At 37.5% G+C, this 22554-nt stretch overlaps 1 protein-coding gene across 1 annotated transcript in view; it reads left to right on the top strand.

Moving 5' to 3' along the window:
- The window catches only part of CDKAL1 (CDK5 regulatory subunit associated protein 1 like 1), a 2417072-nt gene that overhangs the window by 480174 nt on the left and 1914344 nt on the right, over positions 1–22554 (top strand). The gene's annotated exons all lie outside the window — the stretch shown is intronic.

Consider the following 22554-nt stretch of genomic DNA (forward strand, 5'->3'; position numbering starts at 1 on the left):
TCCCCAAGCTATGAAAGAAGTATCTCGGATACTTGCTTGTGCGGAATCCAGCTCCTGTCTAATCTCTGTGGTGCATATCCCAGGTGTAGACAATTGGGAGGCGGATTATCTCAGCCGCCAGACTTTACATCCAGGGGAGTTGTCTCTCCATCCAGATGTGTTTTCTCAGATTGTTCGGATGTGGGGTCTTCCAGAGATAGATCTCATGGCCTCTCATCTAAACAAGAAACTTCCCAGATACCTGTCCAGGTCCATGAATGTTCAGGCGGAAGCAGTGGATGCACTGACACTTCCTTGGTGTTATCATCCTGCTTACATCTTCCCGCCTCTAGTTCTCCTCCTAAGAGTGATCTCCAAAATCATCATGGAACAGTCTTTTGTGTTGCTGGTGGCTCCAGCATGGCCACACAGGTTTTGGTATGCGGATCTGGTTCGGATGTCCAGTTGCCCGCCTTGGCCACTTACGTTATGGCCGGACCTACTATCTCAAGGTCCGTTTTTCCATCAGGATCTCAAATCATTAAATTTGAAGATATGGAAATTGAACGCTTAGTTCTGTCATAGAGGTTTCTCTGACTCAGTGATTAATACTATGTTACAAGCTCGTAAATCTGTCTCTAGAAAGATTTATTATATAGTTTGGAAGACTTACATCTCATAAATTCTCCTGGCATTCTTTTAGAATTCCTAGAATTTTACAGTTTCTTCAGGATGGTTTGGATAAGGGTTTGTCTGCAAGTTCCTTGAAAGGTCAAATCTCTGCTCTTTCTGTTTTATTTCACAGAAAGATTGCTATACTTCCTGATATTCACTGTTTTGTACAGGCTTTAGTTCATATTAAGCCTGTCATTAAATCAATTTATCCTCCTTGGAGTCTTAATTTGGTTCTGAAGGCTTTACAGGCTTCTCCATTTGAGCCTATGCATTCTTTGGACTTTAAAATACTTTCTTGGAAAGTGTTGTTCCTTTTGGCTATCTCTTCTGCTAGAAGAGTTTCTGAGCTATTTTCTCTTTCTTGTGAGTCTCCTTTTCTGATTTTTCATCAGGATAAAGCAGTTTTGCGGACTTCTTTTAAATTTTTACCTAAGGTTGTGAATTCTAACAACATTAATAGAGAAATTGTTGTCCCTTCCTTGTGTCCTAATTCTAAGAATTCTTTGGATGTGGTAAGAGCTTTGAAATATTATGTGGAAGCTACTAAAGATTTCAGGAAGACTTCCAGTCTATTTGTTTTATTTTCTGTTCCTAGGAAAGGTCAGAAGGCTTCTGCTATTTCCTTGGCTTCTTGGTTGAAACTTTTGATTCATCAAGCTTATTTGGAGTCGGGTCATGCCCCACCTCAGAGAATTACAGCTCATTCTACTAGATCAGTCTCCACTTCGTGGGCTTTTAAGAATGAAGCTTCAGTTGATCAGATTTGCAAAGCAGCGACTTGGTCCTCTTTACATACATTTACTAAATTCTACCGTTTTGATGTATTTGCTTCTTCGAAAGCAGTTTTTGGTAGAAAAGTTTTTCAGGCAGCTGTTTCAGTTTGATTCTTCTGCTTTTGATTTAAGTTTTTTTCTTTCAAAAATGAAATAAACTTATTTTTTTGGGTTGTGGATTAATTTTTTCAGCGAAATATGTCTGTTTTTATTTTTATTCCCTCCCTCTCTAGTGACTCTTGAGTGGAATAGCTCATGGACTCTTGCCAATTACATGAAAGAAAACATAATTTATGTAAGAACTTACCTGATAAATTCATTTCTTTTATATTGGCAAGAGTCCATGAGGCCCACCCTTTCTATGGTGAGTTTTTGTATAAAGCACAATTATTTCCAAATTTCCTTTGTTGATGCTTTCTACTCCTTTCTTTATCACCCCACTGCTTGGCTATTCGTTAAACTGAATTGTGGGTGTGGTGAGGGTTGTATTTATAGGCATTTTGAGGTTTGGGAAACTTTGCCCCTCCTGGTAGGATTGTATATCCCATATGTCACTAGCTCATGGACTCTTGCCAATATGAAAGAAATGAATTTATCAGGTAAGTTCTTACATAAATTTTGTTTTTTAAGTGTGTAGGTACATGAGTCTGTTCTTTTAATTCGGAAGTACAGAAATGAGTTACTTCAGTTTCTGTTACAGTAATAGCTGCTTTTTCAAAATTAGTTTAGCAGCTTAAAACAATTAAAGTGACAGGCAACCCCAAAATTTTCTTTTATGATTTTGAATAGAACATACAATTTTAAACAACTTTCCAAAGCGTTTCTTTTATGAAATTTGCTTCCTTATCTTGTTATCCTTTTGCTGAAGGAACAGCATTACACTACTGGCAACTAGCTGAAGACATCTAGTTAACCAATCACAAGTGACAAATGTGTGTAGGCACCAATCAGCAGCAAGCTCCCACTAGATACCAAGATAATGAACTGCATTTAAAAATAGAAGTGAAATTAAAAGGGGCTTAAAGTTACATGTTCTATCTGAATCATTCAAGTTTAATTTTGATTTTCCTACCCCTTTAAGACTGTTGCTCTTTCGTAACTATTTTCCCTATTTTCTTATCCTAAGGGCATTTTCTTATTGTACTAGAAGTGCATTCATTATTGCACCTTTTTATGTCCCTTTTAAAATATTTTGCATTGAAGATGGAGTAACAACAAAACAGCAAGGTTAAAATAAAAAACATCAGATTTTGCTGGTAACTTAAAGTTTCACTGGGTCTAGGATATGCTGCACAATTGATTTTGTTTTCACTTGTGTTGCTTTTTAAAAAAAATAATAAACTAGTGTTGCCAGAGACAAATAGATGTTTAAAAATGTTAATTATAGATCCATGCAGTATAGAAAATGTTATGCTTGATTAACTTTATTCAATGGGAATGACGGTTGCTCCAATATTCCTCTTTTATCGCTGCAAGCTATAGAGTTCTTTTTAGATGTTTCTCTGCTCGGTTTAGACAAAGCTATATTCAAACCAGGATGGGTGTATACCATGTATGGGAGGATAAACTGTTTTCCTTTAGGGATTTCAGTTATTTTCAGGCTTAGCTTTTGAGTCAATATATTACTTGCCAAAAGTTAGAATACAAGGTTGGCTTTTGTTTTAAATAAAATAGATTGTTCAGAGGTCAAAAAGGTCGGCCCAGGAGCAGTTTAAGACCTTGCCATGCCTTTACCTTCTTAAATGAAGCTGCTTTTATTTTTTTTTTCTTCTCTAAATAAAAAACACTCAGCATATAAATGTGTTATGTTCCTGATATCACTTAAAGGGACAGCAAAGATAACATTGCATGCTCTGAGACATGGAAGTTAAACAAAACATTCCAAATTACATCTTTTATCTAATTTGCTTTGTTCTTAGTATCCTTTTTTGAAGAATAAATATAAAACACTCTGTTTCTTTGTTGTAATTAAAAAACACACTAAACAGTGGCTTATACTCGATAAAAATCATTGCAATATGTATTAGTCTTCATTTTAAAAGGATTTTACTGTTTTTTTTATTTTCTTTTAACTCCATTCACTACCGGGACTGTCGGAAAAGAATTTGCCCAAAATACCAGATAATTTTTAGCATTTTTTTATCACTCACTTTTTTTAAGTAAACAACTCAAGACATTGATCTAGGCCCATTTTGGTATATTTTGTGCCACCGTTTAACTACCAAATGCGGTCAAATAAAAGAAAAAAAATACTTTTTTACAAACTGTGTTACTCACTGAAATTATTTACATACCACTTGTGCAATCATGGTATAAATTGTAGATTGTAATAGCTCCAGGATCCCCTTTGTTCAGGAATAGCAGACATATATGGCTTAGCCTTATAATTACCAAAAAATAATGGCAAATTGCAGCTGTGCACCACACTTCTACTATTCCTGGCAGTGAAGGGGTTCATTAGGTAGCTTGTAAGGTTAATTTTACCTTTAGTGTAGAGATTACCCTCCCAATGGACACTTCCCACAGCCTGATCCCTCCCAAACAGTTCTGTGTCTCTTCCCCCCCCCCCAACTGGTCACTCCCATGTTAGGTACTGGCAGACAGGCTGCCAATATAAAAATGTAAGGCATTTTTTCCTGTTTTCTGCAGGGTAGGATCCCCCCTTACTCTCCAACCTCCATGAACCCTCCCTAACAGATCTCTAACCCTCCCCCTCTAGCTATGTGCACAGCTGTCTGTCAGTACCTATAAAGCCCTTTTATATATAAAAAAAAAAATCTGTAGTGTAGTGGTCCCCCCACCTCCCGTGATCCTTAGGGATCCCTAACCCCCTTTATCTGTAGTGTAGCTGCCCCATCCTTCCCTTTATTTAGTTTTTTTTCTGCAGTATAGGGCCCTCCTCTTCCCTCCTACTCTCTCCCCCCCATCGCTGCTAGACCGCCCACCCTCCTCCCTGATTCCCTCCCACACCTTCCTCCAGCTCCAACAGATGATCATTACAGATGGTTAGCAAACAGTGTCACTGTCGGTAACTATCTCGCATCTGCCCTCATTTGGAACCGGAGCACCAATCTCACTCCTGTTCCATATGCGGGCAGATGCTTGGAGCTCAGGAAATCCAGCTCTCTACTGTAACTTAACAGCTGAAACTGCTGGAGCTTCCTGATGCTATATATAGATATAGTGCGGTACAATAGCCAAAGTATGTGTATGTATATGTATATGTGTGTATATATATATATATGTGTGTATATATATATATATATATATTTCTTTCATGTAATTAGCAAGAGTCCATGAGCTAGTGACGTATGGGATATACATTCCTACCAGGAGGGGCAAAGTTTCCCAAACCTCAAAATGCCTATAAATACACCCCTCACCACACCCACAAATCAGTTTTACAAACTTTGCCTCCCATGGAGGTGGTGAAGTAAGTTTGTGCTAGATTCTACGTTGATATGCGCTTCGCAGCAGGCTGGAGCCCAGTTTTCCTCTCAGTGTGCAGTGAATGTCAGAGGGATGTGAAGAGAGTATTGCCTATTTGAATTCAATGGTCTCCTTCTACGGGATCTATTTCATAGGTTCTCTGTTATCGGTCGTAGAGATTCATCTCTTACCTCCCTTTTCAGATCGACGATATACTCTTATATACCATTACCTCTACTGATTCTCGTTTCAGTAAGTAAGTCTTATTTTTTGTGACACTCTAAGCTATGGTTGGGCACTTTTATATAAAGTTCTAAATATATGTGTTTAAACATTTATTTGCCTCGATTCAGGATGATCAATATTCCTTATTTCAGACAGTCAGTTTGATTATTTGGGATAATGCATATGAATAAATCATTTTTTCTTACCTTAAAATTGACTTTTTTCCCTGTGGGCTGTTAGGCTCGCGGGGGCTGAAAATGCTTCATTTTATTGCGTCATTCTTGGCGCGGACTTTTTTGGCTCAAAAAAATTCTTTGTCATTTCCGGCATCATACTTGTCGCCAGAAGTTGTTCGTGTTTGCGTAATTTTTTTGACGTTTTGCGCCAAAAATGTCGGTGTCACAGGATGTGGCGTCATTCTTGGCGCCAAAAGCATTTAGGCGCCAATAATGTGGGCGTCTTTTTTGGCGCTAAAAAATGTGGGCGTCATTATTGTCTCTGTTGCTTCTGGTTGCTAGAGGCTTGTTCATTGGCATTTTTTCCCATTCCTGAAACTGTCTTTTAAGGAATTTGATAGATTTTGCTTTATATGTTGTTTTTTCTCTTACATATTGCAAGATGTCTCAGATTGACCCTGGATCAGAAGCTACTTCTGGAAAAACGCTGCCTGATGCTGGTTCTACCAAAGATAAGTGTATTTGCTGTAAACTTGTGGTAACTGTTCCTCCAGCTGTAGTTTGTGATGAATGTCATGATAAGCTTGCTAATGCAGATAGTATTTCCATTAGTAATATTCCATTACCTGTTGCTGTTCCATCAACATCTAATACTCAGGATGTTCCTGTTAATATAAGAGATTTTGTTTCTAAATCTATTAGGAAGGCTATGTCTGTTATTCCTCCTTCCAGTAAACGTAAAAGGTCTTTTAAAACTTCACATTTTTCAGATGAATTTTTAAATGAACATCATCATTCTGATTTGTCTGTTTCTGATGAGGATTTTTCTGGTTCAGAGGATTCTGTCTCAGATATTGACACTGATAAATCTTCATATTTATTTAAAATGGAATTTATTCGTTCTTTACTTAAAGAAGTTTTAATCGCATTAGAGATGGAGGAATCTAGTCCTCTTGATACTAAATCTACTAAGCGTTTAAATTCGGCTTTTAAACCTCCTTTAGTTATTCCGGAAGTTTTTCCTGTCCCTGATGCTATTTCTGAAGTAATTTCTAGGGAATGGAATAATCTGGGTAATTCATTTACTCCTTCTAAAAGGTTTAATAAATTGTATCCTGTGCCATCTGACAGATTAGAGTTTTGGGACAAAATCCCTAAAGTTGATGGGGCTATCTCTACTCTCGCTAAACGTACTACTATTCCTACGGCAGATAGTACTTCCTTTAAGGATCCTTTAGATAGGAAAATTGAATCCTTTCTAAGGAAAGCTTATTTATGTTCAGGTAATCTTCTTAGGCCTGCTATTTCTTTGGCTGATGTTGCGGCAGCTTCCACTTTTTGGTTTGAGGCTTTGGCACAACAAGTGTCAGATCATAATACTCATAGCATTGTTAAACTTCTTCAACATGCTAATAACTTTATTTGTGATGCCATCTTTGATATCATTAGAGTTGTCGGGTATATGTCTTTAGCTATTTTAGCTAGAAGAGCTTTATGGCTTAAACCTTGGAATGCAGATATGTCTTCTAAGTCAACTTTGCTTTCCCTTTCTTTCCAAGGTAATAAATTGTTTGGTTCCCAGTTGGATTCTATTATTTCAGCTGTTACTGGGGGGGAAGGAACTTTTTTACCTCAGGATAAAAAATCTAAAGGTAAATATAGGGCTGCTAATCGTTTTCGTTCCTTTCGTCAGAATAAGGAACAGAAGCCTGATCCTTCCCCTAAAGGAACGGTTTCTGTTTGGAAACCATCTCCAGTCTGGAATAAATCCAAGCCTTTCAGAAAGCCAAATCCAGCTCCCAAGTCCACATGAAGGTGCGGCCCTCATTCCAGCACAGCTGGTAGGGGCAGATTATGATTTTTCAAAGAAATTTGGATCAATTCGATTCACAGTCTTTGGATTCAGAACATTGTTTCACAAGGGTACAGAATAGGTTTCAAGGTAAGGCCTCCTGCAAGAAGATTTTTTCTTTCTCGCATTCCAATAAACCCAGTGAAGGCTCAAGCATTTCTGAAATGTGTTTCAGATCTAGAGTTGGCTGGAGTAATTGTGCCAGTTCCAGTTCTGGAACAGGGTCTGGGGTTTTACTCAAATCTATTCATTGTACCAAAGAAGGAGAATTCCTTCAGACCAGTTCTGGATTTAAAAATATTGAATCGTTATGTAAGGATACCAACATTCAAAATGGTAACTATAAGGACTATTCTGCCTTTTGTTCAGCAAGGGCATTATATGTCCACAATAGATTTTCAAGATGCATATCTGCATATTCCGATTCATCCAGATCACTATCAGTTTCTGAGATTCTCTTTTCTAGACAAGCATTACCAGTTTGTGGCTATGCCGTTCGGCCTAGCAACAGCTCCAAGGATTTTTTCAAAGGTTCTCGGTGCCCTTCTATCTGTAATCCGAGAACAGGGTATTGTGGTATTTCCTTATTTGGACGATATCTTGGTACTTGCTCAGTCTTCACATTTAGCAGAATTTCATACGAATCGACTTGTGTCGTTTCTTCAAGAACATGGTTGGAGGATCAATTTACCAAAGAGTTCATTGATTCCTCAGACAAGGGTAACCTTTTTAGGTTTCCAAATAGATTCAGTGTCCATGACTTTGTCTCTGACGGACAAGAGACGTCTGAAATTGGTTTCAGCTTGTCGAAACCTTCAGTCTCAATCATTCCCTTCGGTAGCCTTATGCATGGAAATTCTAGGTCTTATGACTGCTGCATCGGACGCGATCCCCTTTGCTCGTTTTCACATGCGACCTCTTCAGCTTTGTATGCTGAACCAGTGGTGCAGAGATTATACAAAGATATCACAGTTAATATCTTTAAATCCGATTGTACGACACTCTCTGACGTGGTGGACAGATCACCATCGTTTAGTTCAAGGGGCTTCTTTTGTTCTTCCAACCTGGACTGTGATCTCAACAGATGCGAGTCTGACAGGTTGGGGAGCTGTATGGGGGTCTCTGACAGCGCAGGGGGTTTGGGAATCTCAGGAGGCGAGATTACCAATCAACATTTTGGAACTCCGTGCGATTTTCAGAGCTCTTCAGTCGTGGCCTCTTCTGAAGAGAGAATCGTTCATTTGTTTTCAGACGGACAATGTCACAACCGTGGCATATGTCAATCATCAAGGGGGGACTCACAGTCCTCTGGCTATGAAAGAAGTATCTCGGATACTTGTATGGGCGGAATCCAGCTCCTTTCTAATTTCTGCGGTTCACATCCCAGGTATAGACAATTGGGAAGCGGATTATCTCAGTCGCCAGACGTTACATCCGGACGAATGGTCTCTTCACCCAGAGGTATTTCTTCAGATTGTTCAAATCTGGGGACTTCCAGAAATAGATCTGATGGCCTCTCATCTAAACAAGAAACTTACCAGGTATCTGTCCAGATCCAGGGATCCTCAGGCGGAGGCAGTGGATGCATTTTCACTTCCTTGGAAGTATCATCCTGCCTATATCTTTCCGCCTCTAGTTCTTCTTCCAAAAGTGATCTCCAAGATTCTAAAAGAGCGTTAGTTTGTTCTGCTGGTGGCTCCAGCATGGCCTCACAGGTTTTGGTATGCGGATCTTGTTCGGATGGCTACTTGCCAACCTTGGACTCTTCCGTTAAGACCAGACCTCATTAAATTTGAAGGTATGGAGATTGAACGCTTGATTCTCAGTCATAGAGGTTTCTCTGACTCCGTAATTAATACTATGTTACAGGCTCGTAAATCTGTGTCTAGGAAGATATATTATCGAGTTTGGAAAACTTACATTTCTTGGTGTTCTCATCAATTTTCCTGGCATTCTTTTAGAATTCCTAGAATTTTACAGTTTCTTCAGGATGGTCTGGATAAAGGTTTGTCTGCAAGTTCCTTGAAAGGACAAATTTCTGCTCTTTCTGTGCTGTTTCACAGAAAGATTGCTAATCTTCTTGATATTCATTGTTTTGTACAGGCTTTGGTTCGTATAAAACCTGTCATTAAGTCAATCTCTCCTCCTTGGAGTTTGAATTTGGTTCTGGGGGCTTTACAAGCTCCTCCGTTTGAACCTATGCATTCATTGGACATTAAATTACTTTCTTGGAAAGTGTTGTTCCTTTTGGCCATCTCTTCTGCTAGAAGAGTTTCTGAGTTATCTGCTCTTTCTTGTAAATCTCCTTTTCTGATTTTTCATCAGGATAAGGCGGTGTTGCGGACTTCATTTAAATTTTTACCTAAAGTTGTGAATTCTAACAACATTAGTAGAGAAATTGTGGTTCCTTCATTGTGTCCTAATCCTAAGAATTCTAAGGAAAGATCGTTACATTCTTTGGATGTAGTTAGAGCTTTGAAATATTATGTTGAAGCTACTAAAGATTTCCGAAAGACTTCTAGTCTATTTGTTATCTTTTCCGGTTCCAGGAAAGGTCAGAAGGCTTCTGCCATTTCTTTGGCGTCTTGGTTAAAGTCTTTGATTCATCATGCTTATGTCGAGTCGGGTAAAACTCCGCTTCAAAGGATTACAGCTCATTCTACTAGGTCAGTTTCTACTTCCTGGGCGTTTAGGAGTCAAGCTTCGGTTGATCAGATTTGCAAAGCAGCAATTTGTTCTTCTTTGCATACTTTTACTAAATTCTACCATTTTGATGTGTTTTCTTCTTCTGAAGCAGTTTTTGGTAGAAAAGTACTTCAGGCAGCTGTTTCAGTTTGATTCTTCTGCTTATAATTTCAGTTTTTTTCATTATAAGATTAAAACTTTATTTTCGAGTGTGGATTATTTTTGAGCGGAATTGGCTGTCTTTATTTTATCCCTCCCTCTCTAGTGACTCTTGCATGGAAGTTCCACATCTTGGGTATTTATTATCCCATACGTCACTAGCTCATGGACTCTTGCTAATTACATGAAAGAAAACATAATTTATGTAAGAACTTACCTGATAAATTCATTTCTTTCATATTAGCAAGAGTCCATGAGGCCCACCCTTTTTTGTGGTGGTTATGATTTTTTTGTATAAAGCACAATTATTCCAATTCCTTATTTTTTTATGCTTTCGCACTTTTTTCTCATCACCCCACTTCTTGGCTATTCGTTAAACTGATTTGTGGGTGTGGTGAGGGGTGTATTTATAGGCATTTTGAGGTTTGGGAAACTTTGCCCCTCCTGGAAAAATTAAACGAATTTTAACTCATTCGTTCGTTCGAATTTCGAATGTTTACATAACATTCTAACATTCGAATTTCGAATGTTCGGTTTCGAATTTTACGATTACATTAGAAAATATTAGTTTCGAAAAATTCGAATTTATATTTGTTATAGTATTTCTAAGGCTCTCTTTAAATGTAATATTCAAATTATGCAATATTCTATATAGAAACATTTGAAATGATATATTTGTATCTATTGTGTATCAATTTACTAGATTCCCTCCCTACCACATGAACTATTGAACTTCTGAATAGTATTTGTTAAATAGAATGTTAAATTCGAAATTTCGAGTGTGAACATTTGATATAATTATAAACATTCAAATTCGTAAGTGACATTCGAAAACTGTAAATAGCATTCGATTATAGAATTTTTAAGAAAATTCGTTCTTATCAACATTCAGATTTATAATTCGAATTTCGTTAATAACATTCGTTCTAACATTCGAATTCGGAAATTTACACATTCGCCCATCCCTAATCTTTAGACCCCAAATAGCCATAAGCAGTGCTGACAGTGATCAGGTTAAAGGGATACTAAACCCAAATTTTTTCTTTCATGATTCAGATAGAAAGTTGCCTAAAATTGCATGCTGTAATGTACTCCTATTATTTTTTTTTCTCTAGCTATCTTTATTTGAAAAAGAAGGCATCTAAGCTAAGGAGCCAGTCAATTTTTGGTTCAGACCCTGAACAGCATTTATTCACCAATCAGCAGAGACAACCCAGGTTGTGAACCAAAAATGGTCCGGCTTCTAAACCAACATTCTTGCTTTTCAAATAAAGATAGCAAGATAATAAAACATTGATATGAGTAAATTAGAAAGTTGCTTAAAATTGCATGCTCAATCTAAATCATGAAAGATAAAATTAGGGTTCAGTATACCTTTAAATGCATAGTTATATAAAGCAAAAATGCAAAAATAAAACTAGAGCATTTTCTTTTTGCACGTATAGTATGTCCCTTTAAAACAAAGGGGGCACCCATTAAAAGGGTATCTAAAAACGTTCTGACTACTACAAGCAGCAGTACCCCGACAGTCCTGAATATGACTGAGATTTTGAAAAAATACAGTTTCATAAACGTTTTGCTCTGTCATAATAATATAAACGTTTCCATAAACTTTACCTTTACATCTAAGGGTGAGCAAATAAACTGCAGTTTTATACATATATTTTTTTTCTTCTGCTTTTGTTTTATTATGACTCTAGTATGTAAAAAACATCTTTGTTTACACTTTCCTGTGAAGCAAAAACATTCTGTCTCAGATAAAAACAGAAAGTGAGCTACAAAGTTAGGAAACCACATATTTTAACTGCCCTGTCAAAACAAGTTGCTTTATCAACAAAGACAAGGTTTGTGGACAAAACAGAAAAGTAATAATATGCAACACAGGGCTTAGCTACATGTGAGCACAATGAAAACTCAGCAATTTAGAATCTGTATACAAAACAAAAGCTATTCAGCACAAACTGTTTATTGTACACAAAGTCTATAAACCAAGAAGTTCTGTGATAAGGATAATTAACTATATACAGGACCACAGTGCATCAGGGGGAAACCATGTGGTCAAAATGCACATTAAACAATTAAAAAGGGAAAACTCTGCAATCGCTTGTCTAGCTATCACAGGGATGATAGTTTCTCTAAACCCTTGATAGACCCTAATGCATCTATGATGGTTGGTACCTCGGCAGAAATGGTGGTGGTCTGGCAGATAAAGGAAGTTTTACCGAAATATTCATTCAATGGCGCAGAAATAAGGCAAAAAAGTCCATAAAACATACCCTATTTCACAAACAAATAACGTATGTCAAAAGTTCTAAAATACAGAACATTTATTTTTAACACGTGTAAGGAAACCCGAATGTGCTGCAGCCTTTAGCTGAGAAGTAATGTGGAGGATGTGTTGCTCAAGCTAAAATGGTTTTATGTGCAGGACTTGTGTTAATATTTCACAGATGGCTGAAAAGAGTGACAAAGTTACTGTCCACTGTTCTAGTGACACACGTATTGTCTACATATGCTTCTTAGTGGTTACACTGCTATATTGTTTAATCACATTAATAGAGCACTGAAAATATAAAAACAGTATTATAAAACCAATAAACAAAGTTCTTCACACTCTAAGCAATTCTAAATTAATAACTATTGGGGATATTGGTTTGTAAGCAAAACTCCTGTTATACAGAATTTTGTGGATCTATACAAATAGATGATTATAATAATAATAATATTTCTTAGATTATTCCACTATTCCCTTATGTAAGGATTTTTTTAAACAAAAACATAACTCTGTTTATGGCATTGTGTCTCAGAAAGACCACACATATTAAAGGGACAGTAACACTAAAATTGTTATTGTTTAAAAAGATAACGCCTTTACTACATTCCCCAGCTTTTCACAACCAACATTGTTATATTAATATACTTTATAACATTTAAGCCTCTAAATTTCTGCCTGTTTCTAAGCCACTACAGACAGCCTCTTATCACATGCTTATTTGTTTTTAACAGAAGACTGCTAGACTGGGCCATATAGATAACATTGTGTTCACGCCCGTAGAATTATTTATTTAAGAGTCAGCACAACACAAGAATAATTGGGTAAAATGCAAGTCAATAGATAACTAAAAACAGAATAGTCAAAAAAGTATATTAATACTACTGTTTGTTATGCAAAACTGGGGAATGGGTAATAAAGGGTTTATCTATATTTTAAACAATAACAATTCTAGGGCTGCAACTAACGATTATTTTCATAATAGATTAATCGGCCGATTATTTTTTCGATTAATCGACTAATCGGATAAAAAGAGAATCAATAATAGTTTTCTATGTTTTAAATAAAATCCACATAATGAGTGTTACAAATATAAACTTCAGACTAAAACTTTACATTAACACAACTGTTTCTTCAATTTTTAAGTAGCAGAGCACAGTTTTATAATTAAACAAAACAAAACCACAAACTGTTTGAAAAGAGGTAGAACTAGAAAGAGTTAAGACTATCACTGTTAATAACATTCTGTTATTCACTCTTTCAGAAACTTTGCATTGAAATGCAAAAATCTCAACATATCCATATGCTTCTGGCTAAGGCTGGTTCTCTGTTTGCAGCTATATTTCCTGCAGCAGAGAAAAGGCTGTTAAGGTGTATAAGTAGGGTTTTGCCAATTTCACCAAAGGGGGATATTTATCTTTGTTAGCTCTTCACCAATGCTAAGTGTTTTCTACCTTGGCAAGGGGCCTCTCAATAAAGTAACCCTTGACTTCATTCTAACATAAAAATATCTTGAATATCTATATGCAATGGTAAATAACCAGCTATATAAGGTTAGGGGAAATATCTAGTCCACTCTAAAAATAACGGATATATACTTATAAAGGTTGAATCTGGTACATATCACAATTTATTAAAAATATAAAAAAACAATGAAAAACAAAATCAAAAGCGCTAAGGACTGTATATCAATAACAGGACAAAGCCTTACACATTTATTTATACAGTACATATAATCAGCAATAGCAAGCAATACGCTAATAATTGTGCAAACAGTTAATAGTGCACATCAATTTAAATAACTCCCATCAATCTAGGGGCAAGGTGTAAACAACAAGCTTGGCACTATATCATGAAAAGCATAGTTCCAAATCAACAAATTTAATATAAACAATCCAAATGATGACTATTATATCTGGGTTGCACATAAGCATGGGGTAGTTGTAAACATATACTGTCCTGAAAAAGTGAAAAGTAGACGTCCTTTAGGCTAAGGACCTAACTACACAATACCATATGCAGGAGTTCATTGGAGTGAAGCAGCTGGTGTTGTGCACAGACCAACTAATTGCAAACCAACTAATCGATTAATCGATTATGAGATTCGTTGACAACTATTTTCATAATCGATTATTATCGATTATGACGATTAGTTGTTTCAGCTCTAAACAATTCTATGGTAGACTGTCCCTTTAAATAAACTTTGATCAATAAAAACTTGCTACAAAAGCATAAAGACGTTTAGGAATCCACATGAGAAAAACATAATTTATGTAAGAACTTACCTGATAAATTCATTTCTTTCATATTGGCAAGAGTCCATGAGCTAGTGACGTATGGGATATACATTCCTACCAGGAGGGGCAAAGTTTCCCAAACTTTGCAAAACATTCGTCCATCCCTACTAAAGATGCAGGTTCCCCATATTTTGAAAATATCTCCTAGGTTTTTTCCCCATGTTTTCTAAACATTTTCGATCACACTTAGCTTCCCTTTAGACAGCATTGGTGCTTGAGTGATTACTTTTGAACATCTCAGCAGTCCGTGGATCCTTCTGCTGTTTCTACAATCACTTCTTTTAGGCCTAATATGAAATATTGTGGCATACACTCTGTTTACTCTTTGTAACTAATAAGGCTTATTACCAGTCTTTAGCCATTTTTGGTTTTCTCTAAGTTATGCAATTTTGGAGCTTCTTAAAATGGCATTTATATGTGGTTGCCTAATAGTTCCTTTAGGATGCAGGTCTCTCCATTTTCATTGCTTTCTAGTGGGATATTTTGCTTTACCATTTGCAGTTGTGGTGCTTGTGTTTTCTGTTTTTGTTATCAAGTACTATCAAGTACTGTTTGGAATCTTTAAAATATATCTGAAAGAATAATTCAGAATTTGAGATTTATTCTGGATTTAGAAAAGGGCCTGTTCTCAAACTTAAACGGTATGATAGGGAAGCTTATTTAATGCGTTTGATTAGTCAAGACTTCTCTCTTAATTTAAAGTCATATTTATCAGTCTTCTGCACAGAAACATTTCCATCCGGTTGTTGTCATAAGTAGTTGAGTGGGGGCAGTGTAATACTTTCTACTATTGTGAAATTTTATACTATCCAAAGCACAAAATAATTGCATAATCTAATGATAATTTGTGCAATAAACATTGAACAATTTTAATATTAGCAAAGTTTGGTTTAAAGGAACAGTCTTCACCAGAATTGTTATTGTTTAAAAAGATAGATAATCCCTTTATTACCCATTCCCCAGTTTTACATAACCAACACTGTTATATTAAAACACTTTTTACCTCTGTGATAACCTTGTATCTAAACCTCTGTAGACTGCCCCCTTATTTCAGTTTTTTTTTATAGACTTTCATTTTAGCCCATCAGTGCTGACTTCTAGGTACTTCCACGGGCGTGAGCACAATAATCTCTGCACTCCCCTTATGCAAGATTTAAGCTCACATAGCATTACCCAGATGCATTGCACTCGGTCTCCAATCTGTCTCCAATTGGACAACATCACCTCAGTGACTTACATTAACCACCAGGGAGGAACTTGGAGTTCCTTAGCCATAAAGGAGGTGGCACGGATTAAGTGTGCGGCAGCTCACAATTGTCCATCTGCCATCCACATTCCAGGAGTGGACAACTGGGAGGCGGATTTCCTGACCAGACAGACCTTTCATCCCGGGTAGTGGGCTCCTTCTAGAGGTGTTCTCCAGGTTTAAATCTCAAGTGTGGGGTGCCAGAGTTGGATTTGATGTTGTCTCGGCAGAACGTCAAGTTTCCAAGGTACGGTTCAAGGTCAAGAGATCCGCAGGCCACTCTGATAGATGCTCTGGCAGATCCTTGGGATTTCGGTCTAGCATACCTGTTTCCTCTGTTTGCGCTCCTTACGCGAGTTATTGCTCGTATCAAACAGGAGAGAGTGTCCGTAATTCTAATAGCTCCTGCATGGCCTCGCAGGATCTGCTATGCAGACCTAGTGAAGATGTCATCTCTTCCACCTTGGAGGTTACCTCTGAGGATGGACCTTCTAACTCGGGGTCCATTCCTCCATCTAAATCTCGTTTCTTTGAAGCTGACTGCTTGCAGATTGAACGCTTAGTTTTGGCTAAGCGTGTGTTTTCTAAATCTGTCATTGATACTATGATTCAGGCTTGCAAGCATGCTACTCGTAAAATTTACCATGAGGTATGGCGTAAATACCTTTTATTGGTGTGAATCTAAGGGCTACTCTTGGCGTAGGGTCCGGATTCCTAGAATTTTGTCTTTTCTCCAGGAAGCTCTGGAGAAAGGGTTGTCAGTGCAGAAATCTGACCCTTCAGAGAACTGACTATTCTTTTACATAAGCGTCTGGCGGATGTGCCAGATGTTCATTCTTTTTGTCAGGCCATGGTCAGAATCAGGCCTGTGTTTAGACCTGTTGCTCCTCCTTGGAGCCTTAACCTTGTTCTTAAAGTTTTGCAGCAGGCTCCGTTTGAGCCAATGCATTCCATAGATATTAAGCTGTTATCTTGAAAAGTTTTGTTTCTTATTGCTATCTCTTTTGCTTGGAGAGTTTCGGTGGTGCCTTCTGTTTAGGTCTGCCTGTCTTGTTCTCCCTCCCTATTCATTTTGGATATTGGTTCCCACTAGTAATTGGAATGACGTTGTGGACTCTCCATGTCTTAGGAAAGAAAACAAAATGTATGCTTACCTGATAAATGTATTTATTTCTGGACATGGAGAGTCCACGACCCCACCCTTTTAGATTAGACAGTAATTTTATACTAAACCTCGGGCACCTCTACACCTTTGTTATCTTTTTCCATTTCCCTTCGGCTGAATGACTGGAGGTTATGGGTAAGGGAAGTGACACTTAACAGCTCTGCTGTGGTGCTCTTTGCCTCCTCCTTTTGGCCAGGAATGATATTCCCACTAGTAATTGGAATGACGTTGTGGACTCTCCATGTCTGGAAAGAAAGAAATTTATAAGTTAAACATACATTTTGTTTTTGTATAGCTGCTATGCTAAGCATAGAATCCTAAGAAGAAATTGATGTATTCAACATAGTGAAAAAGTGACATTTTAAAATAACTTTGGTGAGAACAAGGAAACATAAGAGTAATTTTGTCTGTGTGGTAAATGTTTGTTTTAGCATTTTTAATGTCATTATTACAGATAATGTTCTTTAACACTCCCTATAAGGCCAGAAACCTTTTGATGAATTTTACTTTTAATTTTGCCGAGTGGATGAGTATGTATCAGACATGTTGACCTTTTAATTTAATGTATTTTTTTAATTTTAGGTTAGTGAAGCTAATTACCACCAACAGCTTGTGTTCTTTCCTATATTGTAATTGGCATCTGTATACTTTTATAAGAGTAAATTTGCTTTGAGTTTGTTATTCTGATTCTTGAGTATGAAGTCCAAACTAATCCTATTTTAAACCTGTGTATCTTAGTCTTAAATATACAAGTGTAGTTGGCAACTGCTATTTGTAATTTGATTGGCGTAACACTGGTTAATAAACGGAAGTCAGCTCAGCTACGGAGAACAGTATACTAACTAGCATTTTATCCAATTCAGATTATGTAAAATGCTCTGTGACACACATGACTTTCTTAAAGTATGCCCATGTTCAGTTTTTATTTCCTCAGCTTTAGAGAAAATTTGCCCAGATAAAGGGGATGGAACCATTTTGGTGGTCTCAGCATTTTATTTTTGGCTACATGTTTTCTATCTGTCAAAAAAACATTTCTACACTTCATTGAGAGTCAAGTCACAACTAAAGCTCCAGGTCTTTGCAACTGCTTCTAATTTGATAACCATATCATGGCAAATACAAAAAAAATAAAAAAATAGTGCAACAGAGGGATTTGTTGCTAAGAAATTGCAGGTTATCTAATTTTAAACCTCCTGTTCTTGTTGCTCAGCAATGGTAAACTAAATTAATCAAATCAATTTTATAAGTATAGATTTTTTTTTCTGCCAAAATTGTCTGCAGTGAAAAGCTTAAAGGGACACTGAAATCAATTACTATTAATTTTTAGGGATAAAAAAATAATCCCTGCATTGCAAAACATCTCCATACACCATACATGTTTTAGAAGCCTTTAAAATTGTCCTTATCTTATAAAATTTGCAATTACAGGATGCACCCCTTGAAAAGCCTCCTTGAATGTTTGTAATCTTCCTTGTATGGCCAATTAGGGACAGACATAAACTAGTTGCTACACATATCAGACATTCACTGTGCAGCCTGTATGGGGTCAGCATTCTGTATTCAACAGAATGCACTTTAGCCTCTCTGGGGGAATGGAAATTCTGTACAAATCAGCCAATAGGATTTCAGTAGCTCTCATCCTATTGGCTGATTTGAATTTGAAGACTCAAATCAGCCAATAGAAATGCAAGGTACCCCATTATTAAACACATACCTTGAATTAAATCCTCGGTGATCGTACGAAGACGATCTCCATGCTCACTACTCCTTGGTTGCTGGTCTTCAGTTCCGCCGTCGCGGGTCTTCAGTTCCGAGCTCTGCACTGGCTTGTGCTTGGAGGAAGACTTTACGGCCGGACTTCAGGAACCGTGAGTACTTATCTGGGGGTTAGACTTAGGCCTTTTTTTTTTTTTTTTATATTTGGGATTTAATGGGCCTATAAAATAAAGCTGAATGCCCTTTTAAGGGCAATGCCCATACAAATGCCTCTTTAGGGGCAATGGGTAGTTTAGGATTTTTTTAGTGTGTTTTTTTTTTATTTTGGTTAGTTTGGTGGGTGGGGGTTTTTACTGTTAGAGTAGGGAATTAGTATTTTTTTAAGGTAAAAGAGGTTATTAACTTAGGGCAATGCCCTACAAAAGACCCTTTTATGGGCTTTTGGTAGTTTAGCATTAGATTAGGGGCTTTTTTATTTTGGAAGGGCTTTTTTATTTTCATAGGGATTAGGTTCAATTTCTTTCCTAAGATATGGTGAGTCCACGGAATTATCAATTACTAGTGGAAATTTCAATCCTGGCCAGCAGGATGAGGCAAAGAGCACCACAGCAAAGCTGCTATATATGTCACTTCCCTTACCCATAACCCCCAGTCATTCTCTTTGCCTGCGGTGCAAGTAGGAGGTGAAGTTTTGGTGTCTGATCTACAATCAGTATTTTTTTTATTTTAAAGCAGAGTAGGTATGCTCCGATCTTTCTAAAGGGTCTAGCCTTAGCCCATGTCAGTCTCTTCAGTAGGACAATGGTGGCTTTTAAGCAGTTGGTAACTTGTGGGGTACAATCCTCACTGCATTTTCCAAAAACATTTTGCTGCCCTATTTAGATAGCCTGAGTAAGTTTACTCAGTCTTTCTGTATTTCCACAGGTCCATGTGAGGGATAGCATCCTCTCAAACCAGGTGAGTTGTCCTGCTCCTGGACAGATGAATATTAAGGTAAGTGACAGTTTTATTTTTCTATGTAGCAGGGAAAAAAACTGGCACTTATTCAGCTGAAACGCTGCAGGGACGTTTTGTATTATTCCTGTCAGGGTTCAGGTTTTTATGCCAGTTTTTGCAGGCACTGTTAGTGTGAGGAGGTATTTTATTTTATTGATGGCTCAGTGAGGATCCGTTTTTAGTAACAGATTATGTACTATTTTGGGGGGTTTTATTGTTTGTTTTCAAGAAAGTTGTTTTAAGAAAATAATTAAAAAAAAAAATTGTCACCTGCTGGCGAGGATGTGGGGAGGTGGGCTCTCTCCTTCATATTTGGTGGAGCTGCCCCCGCTTGACTTGTTACTGGACGGCGGTGTTCCAGGCTATGTCGGATGTATTAGGCACAACAGTTCCACTGGTGCCTGAGACAATATTATTCTGTTCCATACCCCAATTTACAGCAAGGGGCAAGCGAGCACTGTTTCTGTTGATGCTGACCGCGGCCAAAAAGATAATTCCAAAATACTGGAAAACACAAACAACCCCCTCAGAACAAGAATGGCGGAATCAGGTGGAAGACCTGTTACTGCTCGAGAGATACCACTACCTGAAAGTTCACAAATTAGACATCCATGAACTTTTAGTAGCATACTGGAACAAAACCATATAGCACTGCTGGCCACTCATCTGGGGGATAAAGTCTTTCCCCCTGAGAGCAAACCCTGCCTCATGGTATCGCCCTACCCCCCTTCCCCCCCCATCATTTATTTATTTATTTCTCACCCTCTTCATTCTTTCTCATCTTCCTACTTTATCTAATTTCTTCGCCGGATTCTTCTGGCCAACATACTTATCTGCATATAATGTTATACATTTGTCTTGAAAGAAAAAAAAAAAGGAAAATTAGGTTCCACCTCTCAGCTAGGGTCCGATAAGGGACCATTCATTTTTAGTTATCTTCCTAAAGTGATATGTGACTATAAAGGGCTGAAGATTATCTCTCATTATTGCACAGTTGGATGGTTATAACTCCTAGCTTTACAACATCTTTTACGCTATGTACCAATCACTGTCAATGGAACTAATGTGTCATTGTTGTGTATTGATGTTTGTTTCATTCTTTTTGTACTGTTTGGTGAACCTTAATAAAAAAAAATAAAAAAAAAATAAAAAAAAAATTGTCTCTTTTGTCAGCTGTAGGACCACCCCTTTTAGGGAGGTTCTGATTCTGTTATGTCAGAGAGTTTTTTGGCACTGTTTGTCACTTCCTGTAAGAGTGAGGTGCCCATATTTCAGATGGCTCTGCTGTTTAGAAGGCTTCTTGCTGTTTTTGCTTCTCTGGAAATCCGGATTGTAAACGGGATCATTTTTTTCCTCAGTTTGCTGCGGGTAGCAGGACAGGTAGGGCACCTCAATAATTCTGCTGAGGTGTAGAGTGTTGCCTGGGGTATGTTTTCTTGATTTTGTTAGTTTTAAAGGGAACATTTATTTAAGAATGTTTTTTTGGTTCTGTATTATATCCTTTATTATATCCAAACTTAAATTTGTTTTGTATTATTTGCTTCTTTTTGTATTATGGTTCAGGAGGCTGTGCAGGATGTTACCTGTAGCTTATGTTTTGATGCCCAGGTGGAACACCCATTCCCTTTTTGTTCTTCATGTATTGAAAGAAATTATAGAAATAGATTTTCTTCTATAAGGTACGACGAGTCCACGGATTCATCCTTTACTTGTGGAATATTATCTTCCTGCTAACAGGAAGTGGCAAAGAGCCCCACAGCAGTGCTGTCTATATAGCTCCTCCCTTAGCTCCACCCCCAGTCATTCTCTTTGCCTACTCTAAGTACTAGGAAGGTAAAGTGAAAGAGGTGATAAAATATTAGTTTTTAATTTCTTCAAGCAAGAGTTTGTTATTTTAAATGGTACCGGTGTGTAGTATTTACTCTCAGGCAGCAAATGGATGAAGTCTTCTGCCTGGAGGATGATGATTTTAGCATTTGTAACTAAGATCCAGTGCTGTTCCCACAGAGGCTGAGGGGAACAAGAAACTTCAGTGTGAGGAACGTTTTCATGCTATACAGCAGTGAGGCATGTTCAGTCATTTTTTCTGGAGAGACTGTGTATTACAGAAAGGCTGACAGTATCCCCATGAGGGTAAGGGTAAGCAGAAATCCTAAGAGCTATAGAAAGGAATTACTAAGCTTGCATAAGGGGCTAATTAAAAAATGGTTGACACTGAGTTTTGAATGTTTGTGGGCAAACGTTTTATGAACTGGGAGTGCTATTAATGTTTTGTGTGCAATAACGTTTTTTGGGCAAACTTTATTGAGGGTACACTTGGCTTATGTTTGGGTCTTAGAACCCACATGGCTAGTTTAAAACCGCTCTGGTGCGGTTCTTTGAGGCTGTAGAGACATCAAGTGAGATGGGCGGGGCCTATTTTCGTGCCTCAGATGCGCAGTTGTTTTCACTCAGCAAGCAGCAAACTCCAAATCATGAGGGCCCTTGTAGCTGGTTTCTACCAAATCAAAGCTTTAACCCCATATTTACCATCCCTGAGGGCAGGTAGGCGCCACAACAGGGCTGTGGCAAGGTTGTGGGGGTGTTTTTTTCCGGATTTAGGCCTTATTTCAATCCGGTTTGCTCATTAAAGGGTTAAATGTTAAATTTCCTTGTGGGGCAACCTTAACTGCACATATTGAGTCTGCTATAAAAAATTTGAAAAATTTGGTGCATTTTAAAGCAGTTTTGCAGAACGTGTATGCTTTTTTTCTTTTAAAGGCGCAGTACCGTTTTTTTAAGATTTTCACTAAATAAAGTGTTTTCATGCTTGTTTGTAGTCATTACTAGCCTGTTCAACATGTCTGACATTGAGGAAAGTCATTGTTCGATATGTTTAGAAGCCATTGTGGAACCACTACTTAGAATGT

Source organism: Bombina bombina, chromosome 5 (genome assembly GCF_027579735.1).
Source record: "Bombina bombina isolate aBomBom1 chromosome 5, aBomBom1.pri, whole genome shotgun sequence".
In the NCBI taxonomy this organism is placed as follows: Eukaryota; Metazoa; Chordata; class Amphibia; order Anura; family Bombinatoridae; genus Bombina; species Bombina bombina.